The sequence below is a fragment of the Elephantulus edwardii genome, unplaced genomic scaffold (genome assembly GCF_000299155.1).
Source record: "Elephantulus edwardii isolate Elephantulus edwardi_28Jun2011 unplaced genomic scaffold, EleEdw1.0 scaffold00070, whole genome shotgun sequence".
Lineage (NCBI taxonomy): Eukaryota > Metazoa > Chordata > Mammalia > Macroscelidea > Macroscelididae > Elephantulus > Elephantulus edwardii.
In genome coordinates, this window is record NW_006399820.1 from 706,144 (window position 1) to 712,284 (window position 6,141).

A 6,141-nucleotide genomic window follows, 5' to 3' on the forward strand; every position below is an offset into this window, starting at 1 on the left:
TTTCTTCAAAAGTTGAAAATAGAAATACCATTTGACCCAGAAATTATACTTCTCGGAATTTACCCTGTTGAAACCATAACCACCACCCAAGCAGATATATTATGTAAGCTTTGTTCGAAGAGCAAAGAGCTAGAAACAAACCAAGTACCCATCAATAAACAAATGGATAGAGAAGCTCTCGTATATTCACACAATGGAATATTATGCAACATTTAAAAACAAGGAACTCATGAATATTATACAAAATGAGAGACCCTAGAGGACATTATGCCGAGTGAAATATCTCAATCACAAAAGGACAAATGTTGCATAGGGCCAATGTTGTAAAACAGGACTGCCATCGGGGTTGAGGGATGAGAGGGAAGGAGGAGATAAATGATGTATACTGCATTGAAATAGATGAAAGGGAGAACTTTTAAAAAAGGGATATATGATTGGCTATTGTTGTCATCAGAGGAGTCCAGAATGAATCCTGCACAGTGGAGTGGACTTGTGGGGAAGGGTTGAATAACAATGAAAGAGTTTTACTTTTCAAGGAGAAGAGTGAATTGGGAGGGAGTGGGCAGGGAGGAAAGTACAAAAATGAATGAATGGAAACCTTAAGTCTCAGTAAACTTTCATTAAAATTAATGAAAAGAAATAAAAAGAGACAATTCCTGAAGCAAGCTGAAAGAATATAAATTGAAGAACACTTTATTGTGCTTTTGTGGAACTTGTACACAGACCAAGTGGCACTTGTTTAACACTGCATGACTCAAAATCAAGAAAATGTGCACTTCAGGAGTGTATAATTTCACCATATCTATTCAGCCTTTATGGTAAGCAAATAATCTGTGAAACTGACCATATGAAGAATAATGTAACATCAGAATTGGTGGAAGATTCTTTAACAATCATAAGCAAATGATTTAATTTCATTTGAAAAAAAATGAAGAAAAGACTTATTGATAATACTTATAGACTACTGCTGTGGCAGTTGTTAGGTGTCATCATAATACTTATAGACTACTGCTGTGGCAGTTGTTAGGTGTCATCAAGTCGAGGGCAATTCATAGGACTTTATAAATAACAGATCTGAGCCCTATCCTATCCTGTACCATCCTCACAATCTCTGACACACTTGAGCTCATTGCTATAGTCACTGTGTAAATACATCTGGTTGAGAGTCTTCACCTCCTTCATCATTCTTCTACCATTCCAAGCATGATGCCCTTCTCCAAGGGACAGTCTTTCTTAGTAGCAAGAAAAGAAGACTATATGGAGGTATAGCCTTCTGTACAGATTATCCTCAATATAAAAAAAAAAAGCTAAAATCTTATAAGTGGGCTAATAAACTAGGGCATGGAAAATGCAACCAAGATTGAATTTTTCAAGTATTTCATTTTACTTGGATCCACGATCAACACCTGTGGAAGCAGCTGTTAAACAAACAAACAAACAAACAAACAAACAAACCAAACAAAAAAGGCAAATTGCAATTGAAAACACTACTGCAAATAACTTTTTAAAGTTCTTAAGAGCAAGGGTGTAATCTTGATTACTAGTGTACATTGACTCAAGTTATGACATTTTCAGCTATGTCATTTACAATTGAAAGCTGAGCAATGACTAGAAATACCAAAGAAAAATTGATGCTTTTGCATTGTGATATTTGTGCCAGGGGTTGGGGGATGGCACACAACAAAAAACCCATAAACCCCAAACAAAACCAAAACACAAACCAAAGAGTCTTGAAAAGACTACAGACAGAATATTTCTTCTTATGAGATTTTCATTTTACATACTTTAGAAATGGAGGAATAACTTCTGGAGGAAGACATCATGCACTGTAAAATAGAAAGTTTGCAAAAAGACAAAGATCAATGGAATGACAGTGGCTGCAACAAAGAGAGCTTAAGCACAGCAGAGATTATGAAAATGGCAAAAGATTAGACAGTGTATTCTGTTTCATAGAGGGTCACTATAACTCGGAGCCAACTCAGAATAAACAAATGTATGTTGGCTTCTGGATGATGCCATGTATGATTCTGAAATTGTCTTCTATTATTGGCTCTATGTTTTAAAACCTACCTTTACTATTTTATATAAGTTTTTTCTAATTTTTACAAATTCCTTTTGTTTATCTGAAAATGTCAGATTTTCTTTTTCCATTATGTATTACTGACAATTTCGATAGATAAATAATTCTTGGTTTGTAAGTTTTCTCTTCAGAGTTTTATATATGCCATCCCATTGCTTTCTTGACTACATAGTTTCTGTTGAGAAATCAATGTTTAATCTTACTGATTTTCTTTGTAGACAACATTTTATTTTCCTCAAGATACTTTGAGGATTCTTTTTTGTCTTCTTTGCAAATTTGGTTAATATTATCTTGCTAATATTTTTTATAGTCTATACTTTTTGAAGTTTGTTAGAGGTTCTTAGATGTATTTCTTCTTACTTGTCAAAAGATTAGGGAAATTTTCTTCCAACAAATCTTCAACAATATTCTCAGTATGTTTTTCCACTCTGGTTCTGAAATTGTGGTCATATTCATGTTTTTCCTGCCTGATAATGTCCCTTATAATTCTTAGATTTTATTCATATATTTTCCTTTCCTTTTTTTATTGTTCCATAACAGATTAGTATTAAAATAGTACTTTGCTCTCACTAATTGTCTTCTATTGATTTATTCTATTCATTTGCCCTTTGAATATATTATCTGTTTCTAAACGTATTACATTTTTAATTTATATTTTCTAGATTTGTACAGTTTCTGACTTTTCATTTTACGCCAGTTTATTTTTCTGTTGCTTACCTAATTTCTAGCAAAATCTGAGTTTTGTCTTTGCTTTCTTTGATTTTAGTTGAAGTTTCCTTAATCTCTTCCTCAGTCTTTTGAAAGGACAGAAATATAATTCTTTTAATTTTTTTATCAGATGATTCCAACACCTCTTATTCTTTAGGAAGATTTTGTGTAGCTTCTTTTGGTCACTTGTTTGAGTTATTCTGTCTTTGTGTAAACTGAAGTTGTCTATTCTCTTAAAAGCATTGTGGTGGTGTTGTATTGATATTTGATTGGTGGGTTTTTGTTGGTGTATTTTGCTCAGATTTTTTTCTTTAATTTGTTTTGCTATATCTACATGAACGTGGTGAGGGCACTACTCTATTAGCTGTTTTGGCAGCACCTAAGTGTTCTATATATGTCTCAAATACTTTGGGCATATAGCCAGGAGGGACCAGTCTATGGAGAAAAATATGATGCTTGCTAGCAGGAAAACATAGGAGAGAAAAACCTTGGATGAAATTGATTGACATGATAACTGGAATAATAGGAGCAGGTGTGTCAGAGTCAGTGAGACTGGCCCAGGTTGGGGCAGGCTTCAGAAATGTTGTACATAGGATCACTATGAGTCACAACCAACTCAATGGCACATAACAACAGTAACAAATATTCCATCTTTTGGCTACATCCTACAGAGGATGGAAATGAATATGCAATCTTCTTTTCACTATTTAGGTAAAGAAGTTTAAAGTGGGCTGGTTGTTGTTGGTTGCTGCCTCTTATTAGTTTAGTAATATAGAAGTCTGTGGAGTCTTTCTTGCCCTGTGGATATAAGTACAAAATATGCAGGTGTGTTTTATCAGTGTGAGTGTGACTACTATAGCCTAGTGAGTGGTGAAAGAAGAAGAAAAACAAACAGCAACAAAAAGAGAATGTATGTATACAAAAGAAAAAACAAAAATACAAGAGAAGAAAATAAGGTATAGAAAACCAGGCTTGAAAAAAAGGAAGGTAAAAGACAATAGGAAAAACAAAAATAAATACAAAGGAAGATAATTTAAAGAAAAAGAAACAATTTTAGAAAAGAAATTTGATAACTGGCATTGCCTCACTCAGCTGGTTATCCTGCCAGGTAAGAAGGTGATGGGTGAGGGGAACAACAATAGATTGATGTGCCACAAAAGTAGGGCAGCCTGTCTGAAGTGGAGTTTCCTGATGGACGAGAGGGTGGCTGAAGCCTATATGCTTTGTACTTAATGAGATTACTTCTGGTCAGAAAACAACTAGAGGAAAGTGAACCAAAACTAAGATAGAGTTCCTGTTGTACGCCTGGGGCAAAGTACGTGGCCTTGGAAGGAATTCCTATTGGCCTTCAGGTGCTAAAGTCAGAATGCTTGGTCTGGAACTATGGATTCTGTTGGCCTAAGAAAGAAAGCATGTCCCTGATCCATGCAGGCATGCCTCTGACCCCAGATGGAATAGAAGTGGCATAAAAATAGTGTGACAGGCCACACTATGGAAGTGGGAAATTGCCATACTATTTGTCACTATGAGAGTGTGGAGAATAAAAGAAATACCACATCTGTTTGTCACCAGTCAGTGATGGGGTACTGGTGGAGTACTGGATGAGCAGAGTGAATTTTCTGTTTCTGTAGGGAGTTATTCTGCTAACTCAACATCCACACCTCTCTAGCAGATTGAATGTGTTAGGGACACATTTATGATATCAATAAGGAGAACAAAAAGTTATTGCAGAGGCAGGGGGAAAGGAAAAGACCAAAAGGATGTCAGAAGAGACTCTGAAAATTTCACGAAGAGCATTGAGAAGCCTTGAGTATGCTGTTAGGAGGGATCATTCATTGGAAAGTGACACCATGTTCGGAAAACATGAGGATCAGCAAAAGAGAGAAATACCTTCAACAGGACAGACTGACACAGTGAATGCAGCAAGGGGCTCAAATATATCAGAGATGATAAGCATGGCATAGGATAGGGTAGGGCTCAAATATACTGTTCATAGAGTTTTATAAACCATACTCAACTTGATGATACCTAACAACATTGCTTATTTGTAAACAAGCTTATTGTTTATATAACGCTTGTTGGATATAAGGATACAAAGTCTAGTTTAAAGCCTGAGTTAGGACCAGACAAATCTAAGAACTATACTTGAATTTACTTAGGAAGATCAAGCTAATTAATGAAAAAATGAAATTAGAAAGAATGTAATAAGTTCATTAAATGCAAAATCAACAAATAAAAACAATTCTAAGAATTTTTTTAAAAAGTCATCCTGGTAAAAGGGGAGCTGGGTGGAATAAAATAAGATCTATTCACAGAAAAAAAAAGTTACAAACATCTTTAAATTATTACATCCAAGAACTATAATAACATGATGTTTGTTGTTGTTGTGTGCCATTGAATTAGGATTGGCACATATCTGACCCTCCAGTGGGTTTTCAGAAAGAGTTCAATCACACAGGAGAAGATTGTGCATCTTTCTGGATTCAAACCACATGCCTTAGGGATTGCAGTGCAGCTTCTTACCAGTAGGCCACTAGAGAAAATTATAAATATTGACTTCATAAAATATATTAATAAGATAACCAGTAGGGGTATAAGTAAGAAAATATAGTTGATCATTACTGAGTATTTTTATCAAATATTCTATAAAACTCATGATCAAAAAGATGACAAAGCAAAACAATCCTATCACAGACTCTAGACTTGTTAGAACTATGAAAGTTGAATAAAACCCTGAAACTATTTTACTAAGTTAGAATTTAAAAGAAAGTGCAAAAAATTTCTGAACTCTATCTGCTATTGTTAGGTGCTGACAAGTTGATTTTTAAATCACAGAAAACAAAATTAAATACTATCAAGTCCTGTACCATCCTCACAACTATTGTCATTGTTAAGCATTGTCACAACCACTTTGTAAATCCATCTCACTAAGGATTTTAGTCTTTTTTTCCCTCTACCAAGTTTTTATGTATATGAGATAATTTGAAATACCAAAGTTCGGGTAAAGCTGACCTCAATCCTCAAAGGGGCATCTTTGCTTTTTCATACTTTAAAGATCTTTTGCAGAAGATTTTGTTCAGTGCAATGTCATTTGATTACTAGATGATGCTTGAGAGGTTTTGTGGTTTCATAAGTTTATTTTTCAATATGGTTTTCCTTGTCATCAGCTTTGCCTTTACTACATGATTAGACAGGAACTTGAAATAGGAAATGTATAAACTAATAATCATGAGCACATTCCGTTTTTCCCATCCTACCCAAAACATCAGAGAGTTGGACAGTGACCAAGGAGGATAGAAGGAGAATTGATGCCTTTGAGCTGTGGTGCTGGAGAAGAGTATTGAGAATACCAT

At 34.7% G+C, this 6,141-nt stretch overlaps 1 protein-coding gene across 1 annotated transcript in view; it reads left to right on the forward strand.

Annotated features, from left to right (window-relative positions):
- The window catches only part of SLC17A1 (solute carrier family 17 (organic anion transporter), member 1), a 96,524-nt gene that overhangs the window by 66,458 nt on the left and 23,925 nt on the right, over nucleotides 1-6,141 (forward strand). The window lies entirely within an intron of this gene.